A 14500-nucleotide genomic window follows, 5' to 3' on the forward strand; every position below is an offset into this window, starting at 1 on the left:
ACTCCACTTCTGTGGAAGACAGTGCCTGTTACTTGCTTGTGGCCTGCCCAGCAGATAACTGACCCTCCATAATGAAAACAGGTTTCCACTGGTTGACTTGTGATCTATAACATATCTGACCCAATCAGCCCCTGCGTACTCCAGAAGCTTGAGATCTGCAGTAGCCGATACTTGAAAGGCACTGTGAACCTAAAGCTATCCTGCCAACTCTTTTACCTGCTTCCCATTCTTTCTTGGTTGGTGGGCTGGTTTTTCTGGCAATGGTATTACATCTCTACTGCTGTCGTCTTTTCCATACTTTGGAGACTATCCTTTAGCAACTAGTCTTGCCTTGTACCTCTGACTCTTGCCTTCAGTGTCAAGCTTCTTCTTCTCCCTTGCGGTAACTCAGGTCAGTACCCAGGTGTTGTACTTCTGAAGCACATTCAGCTTTCCTTTGGGTGCTTTCTTCCACTTGTCAGCCTCTACTCTGCGTAGGGTTTCAACTTCTTCCCCTAGTGTTGGCTCAGGAATAATCTCTTACAAGGTTGGGCAGTCTCACTTCTGTTTGCACCAGCATTAGAAACAGATATGAAAGCTTGGAGCTGAATGGCACCTTAAACCTAAGTTATGGGTACAGTGGTACCTCGGGTTACAGACGCTTCAGGTTACAGAGACTTCAGGGTTACAGACTCCACTAAGCCAGAAAATAGTACCTCGGGTTAAGAACTTTGCTTCAGGATGAGAACAGAAATCGTGCGGCGGCGGCGGCACAGCAACAGCGGGAGGCCCCATTAGCTAAAGTGATACCTCAGGTTAGGAACCGTTTCAGGTTAAGAACAGACCTCCAGAACGAATTAAGTTCTTAACCCGAGGTACCACTGTACAACAAAATGTCTAGGCACACTTTTTTATAACGAGAATACGAAGCTGAAAATGAATGAACTGCAGCTAAAATATTATGTTTATTTTTTCACATGGTCTAGTCCTTCTCTTGCGCACCCCCTAATATTCCGGTCCATTGTCCCTAAGACCTTGTGGCACCGGGGGGGGGGGAGCTGGAAGAAGAGGCGAGGGGAGCAAGTAGCCCTCCTCCCCACCCCCCACCTCCAGCCGCTGTGCTTACCTTCCCTGGGGCTGCCACCACCATCACCGCTGCTTCTTCTCGTGGGTAGGCAGAGTGAGCTTGCCCGCTCCACTCTCTGGCCCACAGGAGCAACAGGGCGGTGGCGGCGGAGGGAAGATGAGCGGCACAAATGGGCTGGTTCTGGAGAGGGGCTGCTTAAAATGACGCTCAGCCAGCCCCCTTCCTCCTCTAGGCAGGGCGGGGAGAAGCCAGGAGAAGGGAGGGAGGAGGCGCCGCCACAGTGTGTGTGGGAGGGGGAATGGAATGGCGCAGGGGGGAATGGTGCAGCCCAAACGAACAGAATCCCCACGCCGATCCACGGACAGTCCACAGGCTGGATCCTGAAGGCAATTGGGCCTGATCCGGCCCGTGGACCTTGGTTTGCCAACCCCTGCTCAAGAGGGTCTCTTCTGCAGTCTTCAGACTAGCTGGAAGTGGGGAGGCAGAAAAAGGTTCTCCTTTCCTTCCATTCCGCAGTTTTAATCTGGAATCTTAGGTGCAGTACTGCGCCCAGAGCTTAGAAACTGCTCAAGCTAATGAAATTCCCTGTTGGAACAATGGGAGTTTCGAACACTGGTTTTCACAGTCTGAGCATATGGGTGTGGGCTCCATTGCCCCTTCTGGCTGTGTGGCTTCATCTGTTTCTGCACTCCCCTCTTGCTCAAATTTCTCACTCTCTGGGGAGTATCCCGCAAACGTTTCTAACTGTGTTGCATTGTCCAGTTTGCACCTCTTCTGGTCTGGCATGTGGATGTTGAAGACCATTGACCCAAAGACTCTAAGATGAGCTATACTGATGATGTGCTCACACAATAAAGTTCATATGTCGTCTTGTCTGTCATTCCCATCAGTAGACGGTTCTATAGGTAGGTGTTACTCCGCTCATCCCTAACATCTTGTGGGTCCTCCAGTGCATCCCCACAGCAGACAACTCATCATTTCCAGCAATGTGCAGTTCCTGTGTTCTGCAACACCATTCTGCTGTCGGTTTGCAAGGCGCTGTGATCTGGCTCCTTGTTTAGGCAGGAACTGCTGTGTTACTCCAGACACCTCCTATTGTCTGAACGTAGCATCTGTGGCTTTCTTTGGAATTTGTTGCTCCCTATAGCCACATACTGCTTCAGCTTTTCAAGCCCTTGGCTTTTCCCTCTCAGTAGATACATCACAGGGTGTACCTTGAGTAATAATCGATAAAGATGAAACAGGGTGTGCTGCCTTGGCCTTAAGTCTTATTCCGAGCTTCCCTATCTATCATCTGTTGCTGCCATTTAAAAACTGTGCTCTCAAGGAGGAAATGATTTGATTCCAAACTTTTATCCTGTTGCTCATTAAATACAAACCAAAGTTTTGAAAGGATCGTGGCACTGAGCTCAGAAAACCAGCAAGCTTTCCATCTTCGTTTAACTACAGTCATACCTCTTGTTACGTTTGCTTCAGGTTAAATCTTTTCAGGCTGCGTCCTGCGGCGACCCGGAAGTACCGGAAAGGGTTACTTCCGGGTTTCGCCACTCGCGCATGCGCAGACACTCAAAAAGACGTCACGTGCAGAAGCGGCAAATCGCGACCTGCAGACACGGGTTACGTTCTGCTCATGTTGCGAATGGGACTCTGGAACGGATCCCATTCACAACCAGAGGTACTACTGTACTGGTCGTCTTTGTTTAGAACTTTGGAGCAGTTCTAGAGAGTCTCCTTTCGATTTAAGGTTCAAGGAGACTATGCTACAGAAGCATTACAGTGGTACCTCAGGTTAAGTACTTAATTCGTTCCGGAGGTCCGTACTTAACCTGAAACTGTTCTTAACCTGAAGCACCACTTTAGCTAATGGGGCCTCCCGCTGCCGCCGCACCGCTGGAGCACGATTTCTGTTCTCATCCTGAAGCAAAGTTCTTAACCTGAGGTACTATTTCTGGGTTAGCGGAGTCTGTAACCTGAAGCGTATGTAACTTGAGGTACCACTGTACTTGACTTCTGTCTGTTTCCTTGTACGCTATTTTTAGATTCCCCTCCCCACCTGTTTAGCTGACTCAGAAAGTTACAAGAACCTAAGAAGAACATGGTGGATTTGTCCAAACTCTCACAAAAGGAACTTGTGAATCACTCACCGAAGACACAATCAGGTCTCTCGCTTTCTGATCAGCTTCCCTCCAGACATTCCAGCCTGCCAGATCCTCGTCTCCCATAGGACAGTCCTCTGTAATTACTTCAAAGGGCAGCTCCTGTCCCATCCGAGTTTCCATCTGAACGTACCATATCGAGTAATTTCCTTTTGTTAACTGGGTTATCAGCTGCTTCAACTCAGCCATTTCCCCGCTCTTCCTTATCTCTCTCTCTCTCTCTCTCTCTCTCTCTCTCTCTCTCTCTCTCAAAAGCATAGTCTCTGGCTTCTTTTGAGAAGGTGTTCCACACTCCAGATTCAGCCTGTCAGTTTTGCGTTTTGGGCTAACGTAACCTGGATGGCGTTTGGAGTTTAAATGTACCAACAGGATTTGAACTCTTAACTTTGAATCACTGCTCTCGGAGGGGCATACTTTACTCTTGGGTGTAATCACACCGACACGCGGAGTTTGGGAAGATAAGAAAGCTAAGTTTATTAAAGGAAGTGCATTGTTCATAGGAAAGTTCCTAGTTGGAGGGCTCAGTCTTTGCTTTCAGAATGAGAGGCAAAGAGAAGATGACTTCTCTCCTAAGGTGGGATGAAGGAAAGAGGAGCAGGAAATAAAGATAGCAACCCTTAAGAGTTATCAGTCCAGCATCGGAAGGAAGGTCAGCATGGTTTAGGTCAGAATGAGTTTCTAGGAAGCTTGGAGGTTCTTCTCTCTATATTTACTTTCTCCCCGTACAAACCCACAAGCCTGATGAGTCAATGGTCTTGACTCACTGTAAGGCACAGCCTACTATGAAGAAGAGAGTTTGCCGTTCAGTGGTAGGACTTCTGCTTTGCATGAAGAAGAACCCAGGCTCAGAACCTTGGCATCTCCAGGTAGGCCTGGAAGAAAGCCCAGAGAGCCACTGCCATTCAGTGCAGACAATACTGAACTAGATGGAACAGTGCTCTGACTTGATGTAAGGAAGCATCCTATGTTCCTAACTTCAGTTCCAAGAGACCTGCTGGATCAAGTCAAAGGCCCATCTACTTCAGCACCCTGTGTCCCACAGTAGCCTATCAAATAAGAGTAATGGAAATCTGAAAATAATAATAATAATAATAATAATAATAATAATAATAATAATAATAATAATTTAGTATTTATACCCCGCCCATCTGGACGGGTTTCCCCAGCCACTCTGGGCGGTCCCCAACAGAATATCAGAAACACAGTAAAACATCAAACATCGAAAACTTCCCTAAACACGGCTGCCTTCAGATTTCTTCTAACAGTCAGATCGTGGTTCATTTCCTTGACATCTGATGGGAGGGCATTCCACAGGGAGGGTGCCACTACCGAGAAGGTCCTCTGCTTGGTTCCCTGTAACCTCACTTCTTGCAGGGAGGAAACCGCCAGAAGGCCCTCGGCACTGGACCTCAGTGTCTGGGCTGAACGATGGGGGTGGAGACGCTCCTTCAGGTATACTGGGCTGAGGACGGTTAGGGCATTAAAGGTCAACACCAGCACTTTGAATTGTGCTCAGAAATGTACTAGGAGCCAATGTAGGTCTTTCAGGCCCGGTGTTATGTGGTCTCAGCGGCCACTCCCAGTTACTAGTCTAGCTGCCGCATTCTGGATTAATTGTAGTTTCCAAGTCACCTTCAAAGGTACCCCATGTAGAGTGCATTGCAGTAGTCCAAGCGGGAGATAACTAGAGCATGCACCACTCTGGTGAGACAGTGCAGGCAGGCAGGGTCTCAGGCTGTGTACCAGATGGAGCTGTTGGACAGCTGCCCTGGACACAGAATTGACCTGCACCTCCAGTTCGCCAGAAGCGGCTTAGTCATGACCCGGAAGTTGTACGCCGGCTCCCTTGGCCAATAAAGCGAGATGAGCGCCGCAACCCCAGAGTCGGCCATGACTGGACCTAATGGTCAGGGGTCCCTTTATCTTTACCTATATATATGAGCAGCAGTCTTGAACACTTATTAGGGAATGAACAATGCAGCAGACAGTGGGATGTTCTCAAAGCATCTTGTCTCAGTGACGTCTACGCTGGCTTCGTCATGTACACAGAATGGAAAATGGCTGGATTCCGAAGGACGTGCTCTACGGGGAGCTGGCTCCAGGCACCAGGCCCGTTACAAAGTTGCCTGCAAAGCGACACGAACCCCGTGACATGCAAATCCCTTGCATATGATCACAGCACCTGGAAACAGGTAGCGAGGTCATTTATCCACAGCAGTGACAAGACGAGGAATGACCTCTGGGAGGAGTGCCGAGAGAGAAATGCCCTGGTGCACCTATGGCAGCAAAACTGGACGCCTTCATCTGCCCCACCTGCAACGAAACATGTCTCTCCCATATCAGACTCTTACAGCCACAGCAGGCGCTGTAACTCCAATGGTTTGACTTTACTGACCTAGGCACACTCCTCCATCATCGCCAGAGACAGACGGATGCCAACAACAACAGTTCTTCAAGCAAAAAAGCCCGAATTCTGCCATCGGGCTTCCACGGCAAAGTCCCTCATGGGAGAGACTAGGCCCTCTTTTTTTAATGTATTTTCATTAAAGATTTTCTTAGTTTACAAAAATATGTGCAATGTCTCTCTCTCTCTCCAAGTAACATTTTTTACAGATCAGTTTCATTTGTTGAGACATTCAGAAGAAGAAAGGGAAAGGGGTGGGGAGATGGGGGTCGGGTGTTGATGTTTCTATTATACTTAATATATGTGGGGTTTTGTGTCAGCGTCTCTTGTGCAGGTTCTGTGCTATTCACTTGTGTTCCTTTGGTGGTGAGAGAGGTTGGGGTTGGCCTAGGGTGTGGTTGTTTGTTTGTGATTGGCTGTGGTGATCTTTGTTTTCATGTGTGAGTGGGGTGGGTGGGTGTTTTGGATCAACTAGGCCAGGGGTCTGCAACCTTTAAGACAAAAAGAGCCACTTGGACCCGTTTCCGAATAAAAAAAACCTGGGAGCCGCAAAACCGGGAAGGTGACGTCGGGACGGTGCGTGACTAACGCAGGCACCGCCCCCATGTGACATCACAGCCAGTACAGCGCCCACCACAGTGGGGAGTGTCGGGGCGCACAATGCGCCTCCTCCCCTCGCTAGTATCCGCCTGGGAGCCGCGGCAAAGGTGTAAAAGAGCCACATGCGGCTCTGGAGCCGCGGGTTGCAGACCCCTGAACTAGGCCCTCCTAAAGATCAGTAAGCAAATCCTTGGAAGTAGCAGTGGGGGCTCAAGCAATGGGTGAAGCTGGAGTCAATGACAGGAAAAGCCAACTCAGTCCGGATTTGTCCCCCACGGTCCTCCCTGTTACGTTCTGCAAGGGCAACACTGAAATTTGAGGACGATGATGACTGCCAGTGTTGGTTAGGGTTAGGGTTGGGCTGGTTTTAAGTAAGAAGCCTGACATGGGGAGGTGGGGTGCTGGCTAAAGGCAGGCTGAGGCTGGTGGGGCACTGCCCCACGTGTTCTCATGGACCAGCCCCTCCTGGGAAGCAGAGAGTAAGACTAGAGGGGCAGTTTTCCCAGTAGAAGATCTGAAGGAGCGTCTCCACCCCCATCATTCTGCCCGGACGCTGAGGTCCAGTGCCGAGGGCCTTCTGGCGGTTCCCTCATTGCGAGAAGCAAAGCTACAGGGAACCAGGCAGAGGGCCTTCTCAGTAGTGGCACCCACCCTGTGGAACGCCCTTCCAGCAGATGTCAAAGCGATAAACAACTACCTGACATTCAGAAGACGTCTTAAGGCAGCCCTGTTCAGGGAAGTTTTTAACGTGTGATATTTTACTGTATTTTTGGTTTTTATGGAAGCCGCCCAGAGTGGCTGGGGAGGCCCAGCCAGATGGGCGGGGTATAAATAATAAATTATTATTATTATTATTATTATTATTATTATTATTAGATCTGCACTGAAGCCTGCTTGACTCATATATAAACGGTCTGAAGCGAGGGGTGAGCAAGGAGTTTTGCAAGCTAGCAAATGACTCAGGACTGACTCAGTGTAAGTCAGCTTCCTATGTTCCTAAATCAGCGAAGGAAAGCAGGTTCAAAAAGCACAAATGTAAAAAAAACCACCAAGGTCCCTGACTCAACAAGAAACAATCCACTTCACTCTTCTTATAAACACCCACCTCATGGCAGACCAGTCTATCGTGAATGTTTCGTCTCCACTAACAGCTAACTTGTTGTTGAGTGACGGTCGCTGAGTAGCCAAAATGGCATTATCCACACAAAAGAGAGAGCTATCGGCGGGCATGGTGAAGCTCAGAGGTTTATACATGTCCCGCAAACCTCTAATAATTCTAAGGGGAATAAAAGTGACCCCACACAACCCAGCGAGGACTGAATTAATACAGTGGTACCTCGGGTTACATACGCTTCAGGTTACATACGCTTCAGGTTACAGACTCTGCTAACCCAGAAATATTACCTCAGGTTAAGAACTTTGCTTCAGGATGAGAACAGAAATCGTGCTCTGGCGGTGTGGCGGCAGCAGGAGGCCCCATTAGCTAAAGTGGTGCTTCAGGTTAAGAACAGTTTCAGGTTAAGAACAGACCTCCGGAACGAATTAAGTACTTAACCCGAGGTACCACTGTAATGGGATGCTAACTGTTGGGGGAGGGCAGAGAACCCAGAAAAACTGTGTGTGTGTGTGTGCGCGCTCGCACGCATGCACACGGAATGGAGTTCCTTGAAAAAGGACATGGCTGACTGGCTGGCATCCTTAACAGGCGCAGCCCACACTGCAAAATTTTGCTGCAGGTCCCACATGTCGCTCCTAATTCATCCTTCCAAACACTTCCCCCAGCGCTCTCTCATACCTCCATGCCAGTCATTCATCCATATTGTGCTACATAACCACAAATCGTTTCCTCTTCTGTTAATCATTACTAAACCCAACACTGGTGAGTATGTTGGGGAGGGGTAGAATCCACAGCACCATTCGGTCCTTTTCTATTGTCGTATTAATAATCATGGAGCAGATTTACATAAAAGGGGACCACCGCCACATTTTAACCCCCTTCAGGCAAAACTCAGCCAATGTTGGTCACTTTGAAGCCCACCTTATTTTGATGGCATTTAAAGCCGTATCACACACCACTTTAAACAGTCATGGCGTTCCACCCCCCCCACCCCCCAAAATCCTGGGAACTGGAGTTTCGTCATAGCTGTGAGGAATCCCCTATTCCCCTCAGAGAGCGACAATTGTCAGAGTTCCTTGGAAAGAGGGGTTGACAGTTATAAACCATTCTGAGAACTGTGTATTTATTTGGGAACGTGGGAGGGGGGAGTCTCTACGATGATATGATATGATAGCACAGATCGAGCCAAAGTCTCTTGCACTGAAATCAATGGGATTTACAAGTGCTCAGCTAGACCGGACCATGCCCTACAAATTTATTGCAGTACAGTGGTAACTCAGGTTACATACGCTTCAGGTTACAGACTCCGCTAACCCAGAAATAATACTTCGGGTTAAGAACTTTGCTTCAGGATGAGAACAGAAATCGTGCTCCGGCGGCACAGTGGCAGCAGGAGGCCCCATTAGCTAAAGTGGTGCTTCAGGTTAAGAACAGTTTCAGGTTAAGAACGGACCTCCGGAACGAATTAAGTACTTAATCCGAGGTACCACTGTACAGGCAAACCCCCCACTTGCATGTGACTGCGGACGAGTGTGCTGTTTTTGGCACCGCAAATAGGCAGGGTGGGGTGGGGAGATCGGGGTTCGGGGCAGGCTAATATGTGTTCTTCTGAACACAACCCCTGCATAAATCGGGAGTTCCCTGTATCCCTGTTTCTCATCCAAATGACTCTTTGACACAACGGCCTCCTTAAAAAAAGAGAGAATTCAGAAAGGGAAAAAAGGGAACCTCCGCATTAAATAAGCCCATATAAAATCCAAATCTCAACTTTAAAAAACAGAACACAGGGCAACGTGCCTTTATTGAGAAATCATTTCATACAGTCTCATAAATGCTTCTGCTTCAAGTGCTGCAAGCTCTCTTCTCCACACACCCCGACCTACAGAAATAGATTTTCCTTTCTCCGTCAAATGAGAATTGATGACTCCAGTAGTGTGTCCTAGAGATGGACATGTGTCTCCCCAAATATTCACATCAAGGCCCCCCCCCCCCACCTCGGACATTCCTTGTGCCCACCTGTACAGTGGTACCTTGGCTCTCAACGCCTTGGTACTCAAACAACTTGGAACCCAGACACTGCAAACCCAGAAGTAAGTGTTCTGGTTTGCAAACTTTATTCGGAAGCCAAACATGCTCCATTTTGAGTGCCACACTTCCGTTTTGAGTTCCACACTTCCGTTTTGAGTGTTACACTGAGGTTTGTCTGGTTTTGCTATTTATTTTGCATTTTTGTGGCTTTTTTTGTTTTGTTTTTCAGTGGGGTTTGCCCCCAGGTTAAGCAGGATTTGAACTGCAGCCTTAACATTGTTGTCATTAAGCCAGTGTGCAAGGAAAGAGCAAGCAACTGGGGTGCCGTAGAGCAGGGCTTGGGACCCTTCGTTGCTCTAGGGCTCCAAACACCCATCAGACCCCAGTGAGCATGGCCACTGGTCAGGGATGATGGGACTTGGAGTATAGCAGCATCTGAAGGGCAGCGGGCTCACCATCATTTCTTTCCAGGGAAGGCGCTATCAAAGGCTGTGTACATGCCATACATTTAAAGCACACACAGCCCCCAAGCATACTGGGAATTGTAGTTTGTTAAGGGCGCTGGGAACTGTAGCTCAGCGAGGGGTAAAGCTTCATTTTCCAGGAATTTTGGGTGTTGGGTTTTTTTGTTTCGGAGGGGGGAATATTCATTTCATTTCATTTATTTATTTCTATTTTACTTATCAAATTTCTATGCCACTCTTAATCTGTAGATCTTAGGGAGGTTCGCAACATAATGTATGGCGTGTACACAGGCAAAAGCTTTGTTCCATTCTATTAATTCCTTGCTGAAACACTTACAGTGGGTGCTGTTGAGTCTATTACCTGCACCTGTGAAATAAAAGCCTTTCTCGGATTTGCGTGGAAGTCAGCAGACAAAGAAAACAAAACTCTGGTCCCTTCAGCCTCGTTGGTTGCCAACCACTGGGGCAGCGGAATAATAATAATAATAATAATAATAATAATAATAATAATAATAATAATAATTTATACCCCGTCCATCTGGGGTCAAACTACTTTCTCCATAGGACCAGCCGACCTCCCAGCCACAACTCACCTGGTCCCAAGAAACCGCCGAAGGTTACCAAATGCTGAGATGACGTTTTCGGGGGGGGAGGAGGGAGAGAGGGTGGGCTTGGCCAGAAAACATGATCCTGAATGGTCCAACCCAAGTTGACCCCCCCTGCCCAATGCAGCTCTTCAGGGGTGGCTGACGCCCTTTCATTATTGCACTGCTAGCTGTAACTTTGGACAGTAGTGCAACAGGGAAAGAGTAGCAGACTGCCCCATTGGAAACTTTTGGGGTCCCCCCGTACCTCCTAAGCGCCCCCATGCTCTGACACACCCACCCACAAAATTAATGTGTCAGAGAGTTTTTCAAAGCAGCCCTCGAAACTTCCCACCACGTTTGCGGAAAAGCGAAACCTCGGTTATGTGCGTTGGGCCAACAGTTATATCCGCCTCTCCCCCCCCCCCCGAATGTATAAAAACATCCCAGGAATCCAACACGACCTGCTGTGTTTACAATATATTATCGTAGCCTTTGGGGGGCTGCCAGCAGAGAAACCGGGGGGGGTAAGGGGGTCCGCCAACTTCCAATTGCCCAGGGACCACCACCTTTCCTCACCACAGAGCTCAGGAGCTATTTAACGGCTCGAAGGCCCTTGCTGTCGGCAACAGACCACACTGGGCCAGAGATACAGATGGTCCCGGCTTCGTTGCGGGGGGGGGGGCGAGGCTCCAAAAGGGCTGCTATTGTCCCTGGGCAATAGCCTTGCAGCGCTGGTTGCTGCAGTGAATTGATGAGCGCTCACTCTCTCTCCCCACCAATTCCCACCCCCCTTCACCACCTTTCCCCCTTTCCGGGCCTGGTGTTTTACTCTGTTGTTCTAATCCGGTCTGAAGTCCGCTCCCGCCCCACTTTGCCCTTTCCCCCCTTCTGCTCCGGGCCTCAAAAGGTCCCTGGAAGAGAGAGAGAGAGCAGAGAGACCACCTGAAAAACAGGGAGGCCACCCACCCAGACCCTTTCAGGCCCTCTGTCAATCCCCCCCCATCCCCGCTTCTCCTGTGACTGATAATTTACAAAGGAGTGGGGGGGGGAATAAGGGATTTAACACCCTTCCACCATTTTTTTCTCCCCACATACCTTCGAATTGAGCTGGGGTGGAGTGAGGGGGGGGGGAGAGAAAGAGACTTTTATTGATCAGAAAGAGCCCCTGTCCCCTTGGCTTAGGAAATCCATTCAGCCAGGCTTCCCAAAACCGAATCCGGCTGCCTTTCAACAGGCGTTTTGTGATCACTTTGCAGGTTATTGTTATTTTTAAATACTTTTCAGTTGAGCAGGATTGCAGAGCTCTATAATGCCTCTGGGTCTATTACTGGGCGAAATGTCATTTGCTGATCAGGTGAAATTAGCCGTGGGAACAGAGTAATACACTATCAATCTTTGGATCGATGTTTCTACCCTGGTTTTTCTGGCCCTAATAGTAAATCAGACATCCTGGCTTGTCGCGGTTTACTGTGTACAAGCAGCAGGCCGGTGCAAGTTGCCCGACTCGTTTTTTAATAGGTGCAAGTGCAACCAGTTTAAAAGCACCAAACAAAGGACTGCATCGGCACACTGCTTGTTCACAGTAAACCGCGACAAGCCAGAAAGTCTTTGGCGAATGCAGCCAGTGCAAAAGTACCAAAGGATAAACCCGACTTTCTGGCTTGTTGCAGTTTACTGTAAAGAAGCTACATGCCGATGCAGGTTGCCTGATCAAACCCAACTTCGTTCTGCCTCTGACCAGGGCCGGAGGAAGGGGTTGAGGTGGGGGCGGGCTGCCCCGGGAGTCACCACTGAGGGGGGTGACAAAATGCCAGGTGGCACTCACCGTGCGGCCTGCAGCACGCCCAAGCCACGCGACTCTCCTGGGAGTGACACGGTGGCTTGGGCGCCCGCAGACTCTGCCCCAAACGGACTGCCTGCCGCCTCCCCCTCAGCTGTAGGGCAGCTAAGTGGGAGGAGTCAGGCAGACCTCTTGGAGACCCCGCGGAGTGTCCTGCCCCAGCTGGCCCTGCCCCGCGGGCAGCTGGCCCCACCCCTGGGCACAGGGCACGTACGTCGCCCCAGGCCCCAATCGGTTTGCTCCGCTGCTGCCTCTGACCACAGCGGGATAAAACAGCAGGAAGAAACTTTAGCTTCCCATTATGTTTGAATCAGGGATCATCCCAGAGCCAGCAAACCAGCAACAAACCATAGTTTAAGGTTGGTTAGTGCCTGTGACTTGTTAGGTAAAGGTAAAGGGACCCCTGACCATTAGGTGCAGTCGTGACCGACTCTGGGGTTGCGGCGCTCATCTCGCTTTATTGGCCGAGGGAGCCAGCATGACATGTGGCCAGCATGACTAAGCTGCTTCTGGCAAACCAAAGCAGCACATGGAAACGCCGTTTACCTTCCCGCCGAAGCGGTACCTATTTATCTACTTGCACTTTTGACGTGCTTTCAAATTGCTAGGTTGGCAGGAGCAAGGACCGAGCAACGGGAGCTCACCCCGTCGCGGGGATTCAAACCACCGACCTTCTGATCGGCAAGTCCTAGGCTCTGTGGTTTAACCCACAGCGCCACCCGCATCCCACATGACTTGTTAGGGGGCAACAGTTCAAGATCCCTGTTTCTGACGTGACAGGATGCTGAGGGTGGGCAGGGTGAGGCATTTGGTTCAGTTTGCACCTACCGCATTCACACTTCCTGAAGCAATATACAAACCAGAAGAAAAGTTTCAAATTTCTACTTCTCTGAATTTTGCTGTGGACTTCTCCAACCAAATATTGTGTTCAAAAATGTTTGTGTGTGTGTGTGTGCGCGCGCACATAAAGCCTATTATTATTGACATTATGCATGCTAAATAAAAAAATATGATGCATAACTAGGCATACTATAATAATAATAAGCTTTACATTAGGGGGAAATGCTTGCAGAAGTGTCTATATTAGTCAAAAGTACATTAAAAATGTTGCTTTAGGAGAAATTTGCACTGAAACACCAATGGATTTTCACAAGGACTTTTAAAAATGGTTAATTATAACCACAGACTGCTGAGGAAATGTGGAGAAAGGAATTTAATGTTGAAGATATGAAAAACTGAAATCGACAGATTTGTCAAAAGCTTTTTGGTCTGGAAAGGATCAGGCCGAATTCATCAGTATCCTGCTAGTCCACAGTAAACCACAATGAGCCAGAAAGCCTGGGTTATTGATACATGCAAACAATGGTCTTCTTATTCCTAGCCCTCTTTCAATATCTCAAGTTCAATGCACTTGTAACTTGTGAAGTCTTAGTGGACTCAGTAGCAAATCTTTCTGAGTAATGATGCTTAATATCTGGTTGCACAGGATCTAGCCTATTTAAAAAAATGAAGATGAGGCAGTTTCTTCTCTTAAGACTGCCACAAACCCCAGAACAAAAATCCGTCTAGGAGAAGAACACAATGTTATCCAACGCCAAATAATATATTACCGCCCCCTTCTAGATCGCAAGAACTGTTTGTCTTCGTTTAACCAACCTGCCCCTTTTCTGCTTTTGTTTTTGGTTCAGTTTCTACTTATTTATTTATTCCTTCCCTCGAAGAGTGCCCCCCCAAGGAAAAGACCCTATAAGCAATATTGCACTACTAGGACCCAACACAGAAGCAGAGGCAATATTGATAGGGTCTTACCCTCAAGGTTCTCATATTGGACGTTACTTCCTGCATCGGGTGACTTGAGTAGTTTCGTAACGTATCTGTAAGCATTGCAATTGCACAGGGGGGAAAACGTTAGAAGACCAACCATCAGAAGTACAAGGCAATCTCTTCCTTGCTTTTAGCAATCTATTCAATAACATTCTCTCATTAGCGGGGCTTTTTGCCTCTTACTCCCTCCTCGCAACCACCCTGCAAAGAAGGCTACAAACTTTCCCAGCTTAAGGGGGGGAAACCGAGGCAGTTAGGCCAAAATGACCCAAAATGTATGTTTGAGGTTCAGCATAAATTGCATCACAGCAATCCTAAACCAGAGGTTAAAACTGCAAATTTGCACTCGCTTATATGAGAGCAAGCCTCTTTCAATCCAGTGACAATCATTTCTAAGCAAGCAAGCATAGATCA

At 48.5% G+C, this 14500-nt stretch overlaps 1 protein-coding gene and 1 long non-coding RNA gene across 2 annotated transcripts in view; one reads left to right on the plus strand and one right to left on the minus strand.

Annotated features, from left to right (window-relative positions):
* The window catches only part of LOC309521226, a 274985-nt gene extending 272332 nt beyond the window's left edge, over window positions 1–2653 (plus strand). Inside the window, exon 3 of the long non-coding RNA XR_014214583.1 lies at window positions 2641–2653. This is a non-coding gene — a long non-coding RNA (uncharacterized lncRNA). The remainder of the gene's footprint in view (window positions 1–2640) is intronic.
* YDJC (YdjC chitooligosaccharide deacetylase homolog) overlaps window positions 1–14500 on the minus strand; it is a 120879-nt gene that overhangs the window by 83981 nt on the left and 22398 nt on the right. The gene's annotated exons all lie outside the window — the stretch shown is intronic.

This window comes from Podarcis vaucheri, assembly GCF_965113315.1.
Source record: "Podarcis vaucheri genome assembly, chromosome: 16".
Classification (NCBI taxonomy): Eukaryota; Metazoa; Chordata; class Lepidosauria; order Squamata; family Lacertidae; genus Podarcis; species Podarcis vaucheri.